This window comes from Bombina bombina, chromosome 1 (genome assembly GCF_027579735.1).
Source record: "Bombina bombina isolate aBomBom1 chromosome 1, aBomBom1.pri, whole genome shotgun sequence".
NCBI classification, from domain to species: domain Eukaryota; kingdom Metazoa; phylum Chordata; class Amphibia; order Anura; family Bombinatoridae; genus Bombina; species Bombina bombina.
In genome coordinates this window covers 324,609,267-324,630,033 of record NC_069499.1, presented here as the reverse complement: position 1 = coordinate 324,630,033, position 20,767 = coordinate 324,609,267, and positions in this window count along the sequence as shown.

Below are 20,767 nucleotides of genomic sequence, written 5' to 3'. Positions count from 1 at the left end.
GAAGGATCCGTCCAGCCGGTGAAGTCATCATCCAGGCGACAAAAAGTCTTCATCCGGGCAGCCTCTTCCATCTTCATCCAGCCGGAGAAGTCCTCATCCAGTCGGCAAGAAGTCTTCATCCAGACGGCATTTTCTATCTTCATCCATCCGGCGCGTAGCGGGTCCATCCTGAAGACATCCGGCGCTGAGAATCCTCTTCATATGGTCGCCGCTGTAAACTGGAACTTCAATGCAAGTGACATCATCCAAGATGGCTTCCCTTGCATTCCTATTGGCTGAACGATTTCAATCAGCCAAAAGGTTTTGAGCAGCTCTCATTCTATTGGCTGTTCCATTGGTAGTTTATTGTAGGCTAGGGTTTTTTTTTATTTTGGGGGGCTTTTTTATTTTGAGTGGGCTATTAGATTAGGTGTAATTCTTTTTTATTTTTGATAATGTGTTTTTTTTCTCGTAATTTTGTGTTTTTTATTTTTTGTAAGTTAGCGTTTATTTTTTATTGTAATTTAGTAATTTGTAATAAGGTTTAATAGTATTTTAAAATAATTTTAGTAGGGTTAGTTTTTTTTTATATGTAATTTAGTTTATTTAATTGGTAGTTTAATTTAATTGTAGTATAATACTTAAGGTAGGTTAATTAATAGTTTAAAATTGTTTCTTTTAATTCTACAGGTAAGTTTAAATTCTTTTGAAGATAGTGATATTGTAATTTTAATGTAAAGTTAGCTGGTTGATAGGTTTAGGGGTTAATAGCTTAATTTAGTTTATGGCGATGTGGGGGGCTGACGGTTTAGGGGTTAATAGGTTTATTTAGGTTGGTGCGGTGTCAGGAAGCAGCGGAATAGGGGTTAATAACTTTATTTATGTTGCGGCGGTGTCGGGGAGCGGCAGGATAGTGGTTAAGCATTTTAGTATAGTGGCGGCGTTTAGTGACAGGGTATAAGTAAAGTTGGTAAAAAGCCAAATAGACGCAAGATCGATGACTGCTAGTTAACAACAGTCCGATGCTCATCGCCCGGTACTTGGTGCGCGTCTTTATGCCGGTTTTTTTTCTAAATAAGGAGAGTGTATTGAGATCCGCGGCCGCAAAGTTAAGCGAGCATATTGGTGCCGGCGAATGCAACACAGTTCATGGCTTGATAGATATCCCCCATAACCTTGTTTAAAATGGTTCTTTTACCGAAAATCTTATATGTTTTGAAAAATATCCCAGTCCTGTTAAGAAGGAAGGATTTAAGAGATTTAAATGTTTCAATTTGAAGGTTTATCTGGCAAAATAAGAAATTAACGGCTAGATTTGGAGTTTGGCGTTAGCCGTGAAAACCAGCGTTAGAGGCTCCTAACGCTGGTTTTAGGCTACCGCCGGTATTTGGAGTCACTCAAAATAGGGTCTAACGCTCACTTTTCAGCCGCGACTTTTCCATACCGCAGATCCCCTTACGTCAATTGCGTATCCTATCTTTTCAATGGGATTTTTCTAACTCCGGTATTTAGAGTCGTTTCTGAAGTGAGCGTTAGACATCTAACGACAAAACTCCAGCCGCAGGAAAAAAGTCAGTAGTTAAGAGCTTTCTGGGCTAACGCCGGTTTCTAAAGCTCTTAACTACTGTACTCTAAAGTACACTAACACCCATAAACTACCTATTTACCCCTAAACCGAGGTCCCCCCACATCGCCGACACTCAAATAAATTTTTTTAACCCCTAATCTGCCGACCGCCACCTACGTTATCCTTATGTACCCCTAATCTGCTCCCCCTAACACCGCCGACCCCTGTATTATATTTATTAACCCCTAATCTGCCCCCCACAACGTCGCCTCCACCTGCCTACACTTATTAACCCCTAATCTGCCGAGCGGACCTGAGCGCTACTATAATAAAGTTATTAACCCCTAATCCGCATCACTAACCCTATAATAAATAGTATTAACCCCTAATCTGCCCTCCCTAACATCGCCGACACCTAACTTCAATTATTAACCCCTAATCTGCCGACTGGAGCTCACCGCTACTCTAATAAATGTATTAAGCCCTAAAGCTAAGTCTAACCCTAACACTAACACCCCCCTAAGTTAAATATAATTTACATCTAACGAAATTAATTAACACTTATTAAATAAATTATTCCTATTTAAAGATAAATACTTACCTGTAAAATAAATCCTAATATAGCTACAATATTAATTATAATTATATTATAGCTATTTTAGGATTAATATTTATTTTACAGGTAACTTTGTATTTATTTTAACCAGGTACAATAGCTATTAAATAGTTAAGAACTATTTAATAGCTAAAATAGTTAAAATAATTACAAAATTACCTGTAAAATAAATACTAACCTAAGTTACAATTAAACCTAACACTACACTATCAATAAATTAATTAAATAAACTACCTACAATTACCTACAATTAACCTAACACTACACTATCAATAAATTAATTAAATACAATTCCTACAAATAAATACAATTAAATAAACTAGCTAAAGTACAAAAAATAAAAAAGAACTAAGTTACAAAAAATAAAAAAATATTTACAAACATAAGAAAAATATTTACAACAATTTTAAACTAATTACACCTACTCTAAGCCCCCTAATAAAACAACAAAGCCCCCCAAAATAAAAAATGCCCTACCCTATTCTAAATTACTAAAGTTAAAAGCTCTTTTACCTTACCAGCCCTGAACAGGGCCCTTTGCGGGGCATGCCCCAAGAAGTTCAGCTCTTTTGCCTGTAAAAAAAAACATACAATACCCCCCCCCAACATTACAACCCACCACCCACATACCCCTAACCTAACCCAAACCCCCCTTAAATAAACCTAACACTAAGCCCCTGAAGATCATCCTACCTTGTCTTCACCTCACCGGGTATCACCGATCCGTCCTGGCTCTGATATCTTCATCCAACCCAAGCGGGGGCTAGACATCCACTGAAGAAGTCCAGAAGAGGGTCCAAAGTCTTCATCCTATCCGGGAAGAAGAGGCGATCCGGACCGGCAACCATCTTGATCCAAGCGGCATCTTCTATCTTCATCCGATGACGACCGGCTCCATCCTGAAGACCTCCACCGCGGACCCATCTTCTTCCGGCGACGTCCAACTGAAGAATGACGGAACAGCCAATAGAATGCGAGCTCAATCTGATTGGCTGATTGGATCAGCCAATCGGATTGAACTTGATTCTGATTGGCTGATTCCATCAGCCAATCAGAATATTCCTACCTTAATTCCGATTGGCTGATAGAATCCTATCAGCCAATCGGAATTCGAGGGACGCCATCTTGGATGACGTCCCTTAAAGGAACCGTCATTCTTCAGTTGGACGTCGCCGGAAGAAGATGGGTCCGCGGTGGAGGTCTTCAGGATGGAGCCGGTCGTCATCGGATGAAGATAGAAGATGCCGCTTGGATCAAGATGGTTGCCGGTCCAGATCGCCTCTTCTTCCCGGATAGCATGAAGACTTTGGAGCCTCTTCTGGACCTCTTCCGCCACCGGATGATGGATCGCCAACCCCCCTTGGGTTGGATGAAGATTTTGGAGCCAGGACGGATCGGTGATACCTGGTGAGGTGAAGACAAGGTAGGATGATCTTCAGGGGCTTAGTGTTAGGTTTATTTAAGGGGGGTTTGGGTTAGATTAGGGGTATGTGGGTGGTGGGTTGTAATGTTAGGGGGGGGGTATTGTATGTTTTTTTTTACAGGCAAAAGAGCTGAACTTCTTGGGGCATGCCCCGCAAAGGGCCCTGTTCAGGGCTGGTAAGGTAAAAGAGCTTTTAACTTTAGTAATTTAGAATAGGGTAGGGCATTTTTTATTTTGGGGGCTTTGTTGTTTTATTAGGGGGCTTAGAGTAGGTGTAATTAGTTTAAAATTGTTGTAATATTTTTCTTATGTTTGTAAAAAAAAATTATTTTTTGTAACTTAGTTCTTTTTTATTTTTTGTACTTTAGCTAGTTTATTTAATTGTATTTATTTGTAGGAATTGTATTTAATTAATTTATTGATAGTGTAGTGTTAGGTTAATTGTAGGTAATTGTAGGTAGTTTATTTAATTAATTTATTGATAGTGTAGTGTTAGGTTTAATTGTAACTTAGGTTAGTATTTATTTTACAGGTAATTTTGTAATTATTTTAACTATTTTAGCTATTAAATAGTTCTTAACTATTTAATAGCTATTGTACCTGGTTAAAATAAATAAAAAGTTACCTGTAAAATAAATATTAATCCTAAAATAGCTATAATATAATTATAATTTATATTGTAGCTATATTAGGGTTTATTTTACAGGTAAGTATTTAGCTTTAAATAGGAATAATTTATTTAATAAGAGTTAATTAATTTCGTTAGATGTAAATTATATTTAAGTTAGGGGGGTGTTAGTGTTAGGGTTAGACTTAGCTTTAGGGGTTAATACATTTATTAGAATAGCGGTGAGCTCCGGTCGGCAGATTAGGGGTTAATAAGTGTAGGCAGGTGGAGGCGACGTTGTGGGGGGCAGATTAAGGGTTAATAAATATAATACAGGGGTCGGCGGTGTTAGGGGCAGCAGATTAGGGGTACATAAGGATAACGTAGGTGGCGGCGCTTTGCGGTCGGCAGATTAGGGGTTAATTATTGTAGGTAGCTGGCTGCGACGTTGTGTGGGGCAGATTAGGGGTTAATAAATATAATATAGGGGTCGGCGGTGTTAGAGGCAGCAGATTAGGGGTACATAGGGATAATGTAAGTAGCGGTGGTTTACAGAGCGGCAGATTAGGGGTTAAAAATAAAATGCAGGTGTCAGCGATAGCGGGGGCGGCAGATTAGGGGTTAATAAGTGTAAGGTTAGGGGTGTTTAGACTCGGGTACATGTTAGGGTGTTAGGTGCAGACGTAGGAAGTGTTTCCCCATAGCAAACAATGGGGCTGCGTTAAGAGCTGAACGCAGCTTTTTTGCAGGTGTTAGGTTTTTTTTTCAGCTCAAACAGCCACATTGTTTCCTATGGGGGAATCGTGCACAAGCACGTTTTTGAGGCTGGCCGCTTGCGTAAGGAACTCTGGTATTGAGAGTTGAAGCTGCGTTAAAAATGCTCTACGCTCCTTTTTTGGAGCCTAACGCAGCCTTTATGTGGACTCTCAATACCAGAGTTGTTTTTATGGTGCGGCCACAAAAAAAGCCGGCGTTAGTTTTTCGGGTCGTTACCGACAAAACTCCATATCTAGCCGTGAGAATCTCATTTAAAAAACTCTTTCTACCCAAAAAAATCAGAGGCCTGGTGTTACCTGATATTCAAGCATATAATTTAGTTTTTCTGGCACAGACAGTGGTAGACTGGATCTTGAATCTAGATTACTATACGAATAATGCCCTTGAAAATAATATGACTTACCCATTATCCCCGGTATCTTTGATACACTGCGATTCTAATGTAATTCCTAAGGCCTAGATTTGGAGTTCGGCGGTAGCCGTCAAAACCAGCGTTAGAGGCTCCTAACGCTGGTTTTGGCCGCCCGCTGGTATTTGGAGTCAGTGATTAAAGGGTCTAACGCTCACTTTTCAGCCGCGACTTTTCCATACCGCAGATCCCCCTACGCCATTTGCGTATCCTATCTTTTCAATGGGATCTTTCTAACGCTGGTATTTAGAGTCGTTTCTGAAGTGAGCGTTAGAGCTCTAACGACAAAACTCCAGCCGCAGGAAAATAGCAGGAGTTAAGAGCTTTCTGGCTAACGCCGGTTCATAAAGCTCTTAACTACTGTACCCTAAAGTACACTAACACCCATAAACTACCTATGTACCCCTAAACCGAGGTCCCCCCACACCGCCGCCACTCGATTAAAATTTGTAACCCCTAATCTGCCGACCGCCACCTACGTTATACTTATGTACCCCTAATCTGCTGCCCCTAACCCCGCCGACCCCTGTATTACATTTATTAACCCCTAACTTGCCCCCCACAACGTCGCCGCCAGCTACTTAAAATAATTAACCCCTAATCTTCCGACCGCAAATCGCCGCCACCTACGTTATCCCTATGTACCCCTAATCTGCTGCCCTAACATCGCCGACCCCTATATTATATTTATTAACCCCTAATCTGCCCCCCTCAACGTCGCCGACACCTGCCTACACTTATTAACCCCTAATCTGCCGAGCGGACCTGAGCGCTACTATAATAAATGTATTAACCCCTAATCCGCCTCACTAACCCTATCATAAATAGTATTAACCCCTAATCTGCCCTCCCTAACATCGCCGACACCTAACTTCAATTATTAACCCCTAATCTGCCGACCGGAGCTCACCGCTATTCTAATAAATGTATTAACCCCTAAAGCTAAGTCTAACCCTAACACTAACACCCCCCTAAGTTAAATATAATTTTTATCTAACGAAATAAATTAACTCTTATTAAATAAATTATTCCTATTTAAAGCTAAATACTTATCTGTAAAATAAATCCTAATATAGCTACAATATAAATTATAATTATATTATAGCTATTTTAGGATTAATATTTATTTTACAGGCAACTTTGTTATTATTTTAACCAGGTAAAATAGCTATTAAATAGTTAAGAACTATTTAATAGTTACCTAGTTAAAATAATAACAAATTTACCTGTAAAATAAATCCTAACCTAAGTTATAATTAAACCTAACACTACCCTATCAATAAAATAATTAAATAAACTACCTACAATTACCTACAATTAACCTAACACTACACTATCAATAAATTAATTAAACACAATTCCTACAAATAAATACAATTAAATAAACTAGCTAAAGTACAAAAAATAAAAAAGAACTAAGTTACAGAAAATAAAAAAATATTTACAAACATAAGAAAAATATTACAACAATTTTAAACTAATTACACCTACTCTAAGCCCCCTAATAAAATAACAATGCCCCCCAAAATAAAAAATTCCCTACCCTATTCTAAATTAAAAAAGTTACAAGCTCTTTTACCTTACCAGCCCTGAACAGGGCCCTTTGCGGGCATGCCCCAAGAATTTCAGCTCTTTTGCCTGTAAAAAAAAACATACAATACCCCCCCCCCCAACATTACAACCCACCACCCACATACCCCTAATCTAACCCAAACCCCCCTTAAATAAACCTAACACTAAGCCCCTGAAGATCTTCCTACCTTGTCTTCACCATCCAGGTATCACCGATCCGTCCTGGCTCCAAGATCTTCATCCAACCCAAGCGGGGGTTGGCGATCCATAATCCGGTCCAGAAGAGGCTCCAAAGTCTTCCTCCTATCCGGCAAGAAGAGGACATCCGGACCGGCAAACATCTTCTCCAAGCGGCATCTTCGATCTTCTTCCATCCGGAGCGAAGCGGCAGGATCCTGAAGACCTCCAGCGCGGAACATCCATCCGGACCGACGACTGAACGACGAATGACTGTTCCTTTAAGGGACGTCATCCAAGATGGCGTCCCTCGAATTCCGATTGGCTGATAGGATTCTATCAGCCAATCGGAATTAAGGTAGGAATTTTCTGATTGGCTGATGGAATCAGCCAATCAGAATCTAGTTCAATCCGATTGGCCGATCCAATCAGCCAATCAGATTGAGCTCGCATTCTATTGGCTGTTCCGATCAGCCAATAGAATGCGAGCTCAATCTGATCGGCTGATTGGATCGGCCAATCGGATTGAACTAGATTCTGATTGGCTGATTCCATCAGCCAATCAGAAAATTCCTACCTTAATTCCGATTGGCTGATAGAATCCTATCAGCCAATCGGAATTCGAGGGACGCCATCTTGGATGACGTCCCTTAAAGGAACAGTCATTCGTCGTTCAGTCGTCGGTCCGGATGGATGTTCCGCGCTGGAGGTCTTCAGGATCCTGCCGCTTCGCTCCGGATGGAAGAAGATCGAAGATGCCGCTTGGAGAAGATGTTTGCCGGTCCGGATGTCCTCTTCTTGCCGGATAGGAGGAAGACTTTGGAGCACCGGATTATGGATCGCCAACCCCCGCTTGGGTTGGATGAAGATGTTGGAGCCAGGACGGATCGGTGATACTTGGATGGTGAAGACAAGGTAGGAAGATCTTCAGGGGCTTAGTGTTAGGTTTATTTAAGGGGGGTTTGGGTTAGATTAGGGGTATGTGGGTGGTGGGTTGTAATGTTGGGTGGGGGGTATTGTATTTATTCTTTTACAGGCAAAAGAGCTGAAATTCTTGGGGCATGCCCCGCAAAGGGCCCTGTTCAGGGCTGGTAAGGTAAAAGAGCTTGTAACTTTTTTAATTTAGAATAGGGTAGGGAATTTTTTATTTTGGGGGGCTTTGTTATTTTATTAGGGGGCTTAGAGTAGGTGTAATTAGTTTAAAATTGTTGTAATATTTTTATTATGTTTGTAAATATTTTTTTATTTTTTGTAACTTAGTTCTTTTTTATTTTTTGTACTTTAGATAGTTTATTTAATTGTATTTATTTGTAGGAATTGTGTTTAATTTATTTATTGATAGTGTAGTGTTAGGTTAATTGTAGGTAATTGTAGGTAGTTTATTTAATTATTTTATTGATAGGGTAGTGTTAGGTTAATTGTAGGTAATTGTAGGTAGTTTATTTAATTATTTTATTGATAGGGTAGTGTTAAGTTTAATTATAACTTAGGTTAGGATTTATTTTACAGGTAATTTTGTTATTATTTTAACTAGGTAACTATTAAATAGTTCTTAACTATTTAATATTTATTGTACCTGGTTAAAATAATTACAAAGTTGCCTGTAAAATAAATATTAATCCTAAAATAGCTACAATGTAATTATAATTTATATTGTAGCTATATTAGGGTTTATTTTACAGGTAAGTATTTAGCTTTAAATAGGAATAATTTATTTAATAAGAGTTAATTTATTTCGTTAGATGTAAATTATATTTAAGTTAGGGGGGTGTTAGTGTTAGGGTTAGACTTAGCTTTAGGGGTTAATCAATTTATTAGAATAGCGGTGATCTCCGCTCGGAAGATTAGGGGTTAATAATTGAAGGTAGGTGTCGGCGATGTTAGGGAGGGCAGATTAGGGGTTAATACTATTTATGATAGGGTTAGTGAGGCGGATTAGGGGTTAATAACTTTATTATAGTAGCGCTCAGGTCCGCTCGGCAGATTAGGGGTTAATAAGTGTAGGCAGGTGTCGGCGACGTTGAGGGGGGCAGATTAGGGGTTAATAAATATAATATAGGGGTCGGCGGTGTTAGGACAGCAGATTAGGGGTACATAGGGATAACGTAGGTTGCGGCGGTTTACGGAGCGGCAGATTAGGGGTTAATAATAATATGCAGGGGTCAGCGATAGCGGGGGCGGCAGATTAGGGGTTAATAAGTGTAAGGTTAGGGGTGTTTAGACTCGGGGTACATGTTAGAGTGTTAGGTGCAGACGTAGGAAGTGTTTCCCCATAGGAAACAATGGGGCTGCGTTAGAAGCTGAACGCTGCTTTTTTGCAGGTGTTAGGTTTTTTTTCAGCTCAAACAGCCCCATTGTTTCCTATGGGAGAATCGTGCACGAGCACGTTTTTGAGGCCGGCCGCGTCCGTAAGCAACTCTGGTATCGAGAGTTGCATTTGCGGTACAAATGCTCTACGCTCCTTTTTTGGAGCCTAACGCAGCATTTGTTTGAACTCTCGATACCAGAGTTAAATTTATGGTGCGGCCAGAAAAAAGCCTGCGGAGCGTTAACAGCCCTTTTACCGCCGAACTCCAAATCTAGGCCTAAGAGTGTAAAACAACTTAAAACTATATATACGCCTATATTAGCGTTGTGCAAGATTCTTGTAACTCTAGCAATCAGTGCAAATATTTCTAAGTTCAAAACTATTCTTTGCAATCTTGAATTCCAACAAGGTACCCAGCAGCAGTGTTTCAGAGATGGGACAATTTAGGATTAAGTAAGATCTCTCAATTACTGGAAACAGAAATTCAAGCAGTTAAAACATTTGGTACTTTGAGTCTCAAATTTAACCTCCCAAATAAAGATTAATTTGCATATCTACAAGTCAGACACTATATCTCTAAGGTAGTCGTGGAGTGCGGTTGGAGGTGACACTGGGGTAGAATTGAGGACTGGATTACATTGGCCAAAAATGGATTCTTATCTAATTCTACTGGATATCAATTACTTATTTCCCAAAAAGGGGAATCAAATTTGAGAGAAATAGCTCATCAATGGAACAATTTAATTATCTCAGAAAATATCCTCATTTGCCTTGTCCAAAGTTATTTATGTTTGGTAAATAAAACGACATTGTCTTCAACTTGGACATAATCTCATGTTAAGTTAATATTTAGGACCTATTATACACCAGAGAAGGGATTTAGATGGGGAAACTTTCTTTCAGTTCCTGTCCAAAATGTTCCTATCCAAGGGCTAATTTTGTGCATATGATGTGGGAGTTTCCTAAAATTTACCAACTCTGGCAGAAAATAGCATATTGCCCATGCAAGATATTCACTTAACACAAATAATTTTCATCTGGGAAGAGACTCAAAACTGTAAATATAAAAAACTTATTAACTTGATTATTTTAGCAGTTAGATACCTGATTTTCAGGAAATGGAGATATTTATACTTTTTCAAGAAATTGTCTTTATTTTTTAGAAGTTTTCCTCCTAATAAAGAAGAATATCTTATTTATCCCTTTAGAAGCATCGAAAACAGAATTTATGCTTACCTGATAAATTACTTTCTCCAACGGTGTGTCCGGTCCACGGCGTCATCCTTACTTGTGGGATATCTCTTCCCCAACAGGAAATGGCAAAGAGTCCCAGCAAAGCTGGCCATATAGTCCCTCCTAGGCTCCGCCCACCCCAGTCATTCGACCGATGGACAGGAGGAAATATATATAGGAGAAACCATATGGTACCGTGGTGACTGTAGTTAGAGAAAATAATTCATCAGACCTGATTAAAAAACCAGGGCAGGCCGTGGACCGGACACACCGTTGGAGAAAGTAATTTATCAGGTAAGCATAAATTCTGTTTTCTCCAACATTGGTGTGTCCGGTCCACGGCGTCATCCTTACTTGTGGGAACCAATACCAAAGCTTTAGGACACGGATGAAGGGAGGGAGCAAATCAGGTTACCTAAACGGAAGGCACCACAGCTTGCAAAACCTTTCTCCCAAAAATAGCCTCCAAAGAAGCAAAAGTATCAAATTTGTAAAATTTGGCAAAAGTGTGCAGTGAAGACCAAGTCGCTGCCTTACATATCTGGTCAACAGAAGCCTCGTTCTTGAAGGCCCATGTGGAAGCCACAGCCCTAGTGGAGTGAGCTGTGATTCTTTCAGGAGGCTGCCGTCCGGCAGTCTCATAAGCCAATCGGATGATGCTTTTAAGCCAAAAGGAAAGAGAGGTAGAAGTCGCTTTTTGACCTCTCCTTTTACCAGAATAAACAACAAACAAGGAAGATGTTTGTCTGAAATCTTTTGTAGCCTCTAAATAGAATTTTAGAGCACGGACTACGTCCAAATTGTGTAACAAACGTTCCTTCTTTGAAACTGGATTCAGACATAAAGAAGGTACAACTATCTCCTGGTTAATATTTTTGTTAGAAACAACCTTAGGAAGAAAACCAGGCTTAGTACGCAAAACCACCTTATCTGCATGGAACACCAGATAGGGCGGAGAACACTGCAGAGCAGATAACTCTGAAACTCTTCTAGCAGAAGAAATTGCAGCCAAAAACAAAACTTTCCAAGATAGTAACTTAATATCTATGGAATGTAAAGGTTCAAATGGAACCCCTTGAAGATCTGAAAGAACTAGATTTAGACTCCAGGGGGGAGTCAAAGGTCTGTAAACAGGCTTGATCCTAACCAGAGCCTGAACAAATGCTTGAACATCTGGCACAGCTGCCAGTCTTTTGTGTAGTAAGACAGATAAAGCAGAGATCTGTCCCTTTAGAGAACTTGCAGATAATCCTTTTCTCTTGTAGAAAGGAGAGAATCTTAGGAATTTTTATCTTATTCCATGGGAATCCTTTGGATTCACACCAACAGATATATCTTTTCCATATTTTATGGTAAATCTTTCTAGTTACTGGTTTTCTAGCCTGAACCAGAGTATCTATCACAGAATCTGAAAACCCACGCTTCGATAGAATCAAGCGTTCAATCTCCAAGCCGTCAGCTGGAGGGAGACCAGATTTGGATGTTCGAATGGACCCTGAACAAGAAGGTCCTGTCTCAAAGGTAGCTTCCATGGTGGAGCCGATGACATATTCACCAGGTCTGCATACCAAGTCCTGCGTGGCCGCGCAGGAGCTATCAAGATCACCGAGGCCCTCTCCTGATTGATCCTGGCTACCAGCCTGGGAATGAGAGGAAACGGTGGAAATACATAAGCTAGGTTGAAGGTCCAAGGTGCTACTAGTGCATCTACTAGAGTCGCCTTGGGATCCCTGGATCTGGACCCGTAGCAAGGAACCTTGAAGTTCTGACGAGACGCCATCAGATCCATGTCTGGAATGCCCCATAATTGAGTTATTTGGGCAAAGATCTCCGGATGGAGTTCCCACTCCCCCGGATGGAATGTCTGACGACTCAGAAAATCCGCCTCCCAGTTTTCCACACCTGGGATGTGGATCGCAGACAGGTGGCAGGAGTGATCCTCCGCCCATTGAATTATTTTGGTCACTTCTTTCATCGCCAGGGAACTCCTTGTTCCCCCCTGATGATTGATATACGCAACGGTCGTCATGTTGTCTGATTGGAACCTTATGAATCTGGCCTTTGCTAGCTGAGGCCAAGCCCTGAGAGCATTGAATATCACTCTCAGTTCCAGAATGTTTATCGGGAGAAGAGACTCTTCCCGAGACCATAGACCCTGAGCTTTCAGGGATTCCCAGACCGCGCCCCAGCCCACTAGACTGGCGTCGGTCGTGACAATGACCCACTCTGGTCTGCGGAAGCTCATTCCCTGGGACAGATGGTCCAGGGTCAGCCACCAACGGAGTGAATCTCTGGTCTTCTGATCTACTTGAATCATTGGAGACAAGTCTGTATAGTCCCCATTCCACTGTTTGAGCATGCACAGTTGTAATGGTCTTAGATGAATTCGTGCAAAAGGAACTATGTCCATTGCTGCAACCATCAACCCTACTACTTCCATGCACTGCGCTATGGAAGGACGAGGAACAGAATGAAGCACTTGACAAGAGCTTAGAAGTTTTGATTTTCTGACCTCTGTCAGAAAAATCCTCATTTCTAAGGAATCTATTATTGTTCCCAAGAAGGGAACTCTTGTCGACGGAGACAGAGAACTTTTTTCTATGTTCACCTTCCATCCGTGTGATCTGAGAAAGGCTAGAACGATGTCTGTATGAGCCTTTGCTTTTGACAGGGACGACGCTTGTATTAGAATGTCGTCCAAGTAAGGTACTACTGCAATGCCCCTCGGTCTTAGAACCGCTAGAAGGGACCCTAGCACCTTTGTGAAAATCCTTGGAGCAGTGGCTAACCCGAATGGGAGGGCCACAAACTGGTAATGCTTGTCCAGAAAAGCGAACCTTAGGAACTGATTATGTTCTTTGTGGATAGGAATATGTAGGTACGCATCCTTTAGATCCACGGTAGTCATAAATTGACTTTCCTGGATAGTAGGTAGAATCGTTCGAATGGTTTCCATCTTGAACGATGGTACCCTGAGAAATTTGTTTAGGATCTTCAAATCCAAAATTGGTCTGAAAGTTCCCTCTTTTTTGGGAACTACGAACAGATTGGAATAAAATCCCATTCCTTGTTCCTTTATTGGAACTGGGTGTATCACTCCCATCTTTAACAGGTCTTCTACACAATGTAAGAATGCCTGTCTCTTTATTTGGTTTGAGGATAAGTGAGACATGTGGAACCTTCCCCTTGGGGGTAGTTCCTTGAATCCCAGGAGATAACCTTGAGAAACTATTTCTAGCGCCCAGGGATCCTGAACATCTCTTGCCCAAGCCTGAGCAAAGAGAGAGAGTCTGCCCCCCACTAGATCGGGGGCTATTCCTTCATGCTGTTTTGTTAGCAGTGGCAGGCTTCTTGGCCTGCTTACCCTTGTTCCAGCCTTGCATCGGTTTCCAGGCTGGTTTGGGTTGTGAGGCATTACCCTCTTGCTTAGAGGATGCAGAATTAGAGGCCGGTCCGTTCCTGAAATTGCGAAAGGAACGAAAATTAGGCTTATTTTTAGCCTTGAAAGACCTATCTTGTGGAAGGGCGTGGCCCTTTCCCCCAGTGATGTCTGAAATAATCTCTTTCAATTCTGGTCCAAATAGAGTTTTACCTTTGAAAGGGATGTTAAGCAATTTTGTCTTGGATGACACATCTGCTGACCAAGACTTTAGCCAAAGCGCTCTGCGCGCCACGATAGCAAACCCTGAATTTTTCGCCGCTAATCTAGCTAATTGCAAAGCAGCATCTAAAATAAAAGAGTTAGCCAATTTAAGTGCGTGAACTCTGTCCATAACCTCCTCATATGGAGTCTCTCTACTGAGCGACTTTTCTAGTTCCTCGAACCAGAACCACGCTGCTGTAGTGACAGGAACAATGCACGAAATTGGTTGTAGAAGGTAACCTTGCTGTACAAAAATCTTTTTAAGCAAACCTTCCAATTTTTTATCCATAGGATCTTTGAAAGCACAACTATCTTCGATAGGAATAGTAGTGCGTTTGTTTAGAGTAGAAAATGCCCCCTCGACCTTAGGGACTGTCTGCCATAAGTCCTTTCTGGGGTCGACCATAGGAAATAATTTCTTAAATATAGGGGGGGGGAACAAAAGGTATGCCGGGCTTTTTCCCACTCCTTATTTACTATGTCCGCCACCTGCTTGGGTATAGGAAAAGCGTCGGGGTGCACCAGAACCTCTAGGAACTTGTCCATCTTGCATAATTTCTCTGGAATGACCAAATTGTCACAATCATCCAGAGTAGATAACACCTCCTTAAGCAGTGCGCGGAGATGTTCTAATTTAAATTTAAATGTCACAACATCAGGTTCAGCTTGTTGAGAAATTTTTCCTGAATCTGAAATTTCTCCATCTGACAAAACCTCCCTCATGGCCCCTTCAGATTGGTGTGAGGGTATGACAGAATAATTATCATCAGCGCCCTCCTGCTCTTCAGTGTTTAAAACAGAGCAATCGCGCTTTCTCTGATAAGTAGGCATTTTGGATAAAATATTTGCTATGGAGTTATCCATTACAGTCGTTAATTGTTGCATGGTAATAAGCATTGGCGCACTAGATGTACTAGGGGCCTCCTGCGTGGGCAAAACTGGTGTAGACACAGTAGGAGATGATGTAGTATCATGTTTACTCCCCTCATCTGAGGAATCATCTTGGGCAATTTCATTATCTGTGGCAGTACTGTCCTTACTTTGTTTGGACGCTATGGCACAATTATCACATAAATTTAAATGGGGAGACACATTGGTTTTCATACATATAGAACATAGCTTATCTGAAGGTACAGACATGTTAAACAGGCTTAAACTTGTCAACAAAGCACAAAAAACGTTTTAAAACAAAACCGTTACTGTCTCTTTAAATTTTAAACAGAAAACACTTTATTACTGAATATGTGAAAAAGTATGAAGGAATTGTTCAAAAATTACCAGAATTAAAATAACGGAACCGGAGCCGTTTATAAATTTAACCCCTATACAGTCCCAGCTATAGTCTTTGCTGAGACTCAACCAAGCCCAGAGGGGAATACGATACCAATTGACGCCTTCTAGAAGCTTTTACAGCAATTTTTAGATCCTCACACATGCATCTGCATGCCCTGCTCTCAAAAAACAACTGCGCAGTAATGGCGCGAAAATGAGGCTCAGTCTACAACTAGGAAGGCCCCCTAACTGGAAAAGGTGTCTAACACAGTGCCTGCCGTTTAATAAACGTTCCCCACGTTTATAAATGCAAATTGTCAGCATAAATATGAATAAAATGCCCAAATAAAGCAATCGATTTAGCCCATAAAAATGGCTACCAGTTTTTTAGCCCATAATAAGCCCTTTATTCTGTTTGTTTGACTAAGAAAATGGCTTACCGGTCCCCATGAGGGGAAACGACAGCCTTCCAGCATTACATCGTCTTGTTAGAAATATGGCTAGTCATACCTTAAGCAGAAAAGTCTGCTAACTGCTTCCCCCAACTGAAGTTACTTCATCTCAACAGTCCTATGTGGAAACAGCAATCGATTTTAGTTACTGTCTGCTAAAATCATCTTCCTCTCACAAACAGAAATCTTCATCCTTTTCTGTTTCAGAGTAAATAGTACATACCAGCACTATTTTAAAATAACAAACACTTGATAGAAGAATAAAAACTACATTAAAACACAAAAAAACTCTTAACCATCTCCGTGGAGATGTTGCCTGTGCAACAGCAAAGAGAATGACTGGGGTGGGCGGAGCCTAGGAGGGATTATATGGCCAGCTTTGCTGGGACTCTTTGCCATTTCCTGTTGGGGAAGAGATATCCCACAAGTAAGGATGACGCCGTGGACCGGACACACCAATGTTGGAGAAATATTTTTTTTTTTTTTTTTTTAAATGATTTTTATTGTAGGTTCAAAATAAAGCATACATGAATATCCAACAGTGACACATGAAAACAACACAGTATTCGCATGAAATAGGATAGTTTCAAGCTAACAGTGAATACATCAGAAATTAAATTTAAAGAAAATAATATACAAGCAGTATGCCAAGTGATGTACAAACCTCCTAAAAAACACAAGAGGCCACTCTTGGGCCCCAGAAGTATAAACGAAATCACAGGAGGTTACCCTTGATCAAAGGAGACCACTCTTGGGTCCCAGATGACTGACCTAATTTTTCCTTTTATATATATAAGAAAAAAGTAATGTACCAGAGCCTCTTTGAAAATATTGAAGAGTATCAGGGAGTAAAACTAGTAACTGATGGGCCTCCTAAGCTGCCAAACTACATGCAATATAAACAGGAGATATGGGCATACATATCTATGGGGGGAAGGGCAGGGTGTGTTAAAGGCAGGGGCATATGGGGCAGCTGGCCACTTTCTTCAAATAACGATGAGTCAGGGAGGTATCTACTTTTTTCAACCTAGGCCGCGCCTGGGCCCTATTCTTCCGTAGTGATTGCAGGCAACTATTTAAGCCAAAAAATAGCATGTGAAGGGCATTTTATAAGATTGGAAAAGATAGCAGGTGTCTTATGGGGTGTTCAGTTAATTCTAAATAGGCTAAAGGGAATAAAGGATTATATTGCATAGATGTATAGCTTTGGAATACCTGGCTCCATCCCTCTCTGTTTAGTTGCGTCCACTAAATGAAAGATGTTGACTATGAAGAAAACATAATATGATACTATGTCATGCTTGTACCAATACCACAGGGACAATTCAGTCTAAGAGCATAGAAAGTTCTTTTTCAGAGTGAGATATCGTATTACTCTAATTGAACACAAAGGAGGGGATAAAGACAATGAACATTATTCTAGTTGTTTACTAATCTGCATCTGCCCACTAAAAACATCTCAATACAGTATCATAGAAGCGTTTAAAATTCTAGCATTGCCAATTGTCCAGGAGGATGAAATAATGGGACAAAACATTGAGGCTGTGGGAAAAAAAAAAAAAACCCAGAAGAAAATATAGATAACTTAAACTTTTAAACAATAATTGCGTGATTAATTTGATCTTCTAAGCAGACAGTTTCTTTGCGAAATAGGTCACCCAGGTTCGCAAGAGGTATACAGTTCTGCTCCTTCCCGGGACAGAGTGACTAATCTACAAACTTGAGTAATAGTCCCGGGCTCAGATCTAGCTCAGCCCATACCTTGTCTCTCTGCAGGTGAAGTGTAGTCCAATGTAAACAGTCCTGGGCCCAAAATCATCCAGGCCCCAACATTTCCCCTTTGCTTGCGGCCTGCGCCCCCAGGACTCAGGGTATCGATAGTAGAGTCAGGTTCTATGTCTGCGAAGTAGCCGGCCCCAACCAGGATAGTAGGAGAAGTGTCCCAGTAAGTAGCGAAATGTCCGGGAGCCGCAGGGCTCATGCCCCACAAGCGTCTCTTCTGAGAGCCATCCGTGATTGCTGCCCATACATCAACCCACGTGGACGAGGACATGTCTGCCCCATCTGTTTCTCAAGGTGGAGTTGTTGGCTCGTTGGTGAGTATGAGCCGTGGAGGTACCGCTGGGCATACAGCAATGTAATCTCTGCCATCAACTGACAGCTGCGTCTCCTCTATATCAGAGTCCGATGTCGGGCTTAAAGTGTTAGATAAGCATGTTCCCTCCGTGTATGAATCCTCAGCCTCCATTACACTAAGCTCACCGGAGGAAGGGGTAGGTTGCGCTATCGCCTCAGAAATCTCCCCGGATCTCCCTGTCACTCCGAAGCAGTCATCGAACAGCTTGTGTAGTTTTCGATGATGCTCGTTTAGCAGCGCTAGCAGTGCCTCTTCTAGTGCTCTCTCCATGGCAAGAGCGAATAATGGCGGCTCTGGCTAGTAAGGGTACAAATTCTATCCTATTCCAGGATATCGTAACCCCGATATTCGGGGGGGGGTAATATTGCGGCAGCCCCAGACCTACGTACAAGCTCCCTTACAGGGACTTCTTCTGTGACTGGACTAACTGCGTAGGTACAGATATTTGTTGGGATGGCTGTTAGACTTGAGAAGAAGTTTGTCACGTAGCTGCCCCAACGAGCATAGGCAGGACGACTGTCAAAGTTTCCACTCTTAGAGTATAGCTGCAGGTTGCAATAAGTAGTTGCTTCAGCAAGAGAAATATTAGAAATTACCATATAAAACTTATAGAAATAGCTTCTGGCTCGGAGAACTTCATTAAAACACGTCCTGCCGCATTGAGTGCAGGCTCCGCCCCCGCATCAAAATAATTTTATTAGGAGTCTGGTGAAAGGTTCCAGATTCTCCCTTTTTTTCCTTTTCCTTTCTTCTTCTTTCTTTTTTTCCCTTTTCCACTCCCCCCTCCCCAGGTAGCTTGAGGAAAAAGCTACTACATATTGTTTGATTTAATTTACTATGTTTATTTAAAATGTCTCAGCTTTACAAGCATTATTGCATCAATGTGACATTTTGACATCTCAAATTATGTTTTTTTTGTAAACAAAGCATGTATAGTAATGCATAATTGGATTTCATTTCAATTCTTTGTTATTTATGATATTATTGAAACATGTAAAAAAACCAATAAAAATTACATTTTAAAATAAAAGTGTTCTTCAGCCTCCTTTTACACATGTCCACTACTGCAGCATGCAGGAAATTGTAGTTCCCTGGCTGCAGAGCTGCTAACAGCTGTAGATATTGCATGCGCTGCGATAGACAGAAAAATAATGCAAGTGTTGCACATATATAATAAAATATGAAATAAGTAAACAGTCATGTTAAAAAAAAAAATGGGACATTTTGGAGTCCGTTAAAAAAAATCTGGGGACAAAGGGAGAGTGTACTAAGAAAACATTCAAGCAAAGCCCATACTATCTACTGTCAAAGGCATTTCTGCAAATGCATACATACCGCAAAAAAATGTTAAAGTATACTGATATCCCGTTAACATACTGCCTTGCAACCAGGCCCATATTGTCCGTCAGTTAAATCTAGCAAATCTGGGTGACCTGTTCATAGTACTACATACTTACTTCTAGTACTTTTCCACTTTGAACTTTGCTGACATTTGGGAGTACCCTAACAAGTGTTTTATACACAATTTGTTGAGTGAATTTGATGCACTATATACACTTCATACACATATATTTTAGGTTTGATATTTTATCACTATATACAAAAGTGTGCCCCCTTTCTTGGGCTATCAGAAATAGATTCCAATGTTTACCTTTCAGTTTTAAATCTAGCTAATATATGGTGGGAAATGCCAATACATTGAAAACTATTGCACCTGTTACAATAATGGGTGGTGCCATATATCATTGTTCATTAGACTGGAAGGTATTGGCGCTAAAAGCTAAAGTTTAAATGATCTTTAAACATAAGAGATAATCTCTAAGGTATATATATAGAAATATAAAATCGTATATATGAATAAAAATTATTTTAATAGTTCATAAGTACACAAGGCATATATCAATCAATACATATATCATAAAAACATAAAAGAGTAAATAAAATTAATATTAATAAATATATAGACACTGCATACATATAGTTTAAAGTTACTCCTTCAATATATGGAACGCACCTAACCCCTAAAGATGAGCTTGAATGTTTTTATGATATATGTATTGATTGATATATGCCTTGTGTACTTACGAACTATAAAAATAATTTTTATTCATCTATACGATTTTATATTTCTATATATATACCTTGGAGATTATCTCTTATGTTTATAGATCATTTAACCTTTAGCTTTTAGCGCCAATACCTTCCAGTCTAATTATACTATCCTCCCTGGGGTCATTTTGAGAGGGGCCCCAATTGTATTTGGCATTAGGTTGAAATTAGCGCTGATTCTCCCCTACCACAAACCCATTGTTCATGTCAGGTTACTCCTTTTTTCCTTGTTTGTCAGTCAGGGAGGCAGCCAAAGACAGTAGTACTTCTTCTCCTTATCCCCATTCACAAAAAGGCCATGTGCTTCACAGACAGCATAAAGTAAAAAAGGGCAACAGTGCCACAGAGAACCTTTGGCAGCAACATTAAGGTAACCAGATATTAATTCAGGGGTCTAATCTGAGACATAAGCATAAGCCTAACGAAGAGAAACAAGGCAAGAAGTCTGATTTGGGGACTGACGTGAACAAGTGGATTTTGTTAGCA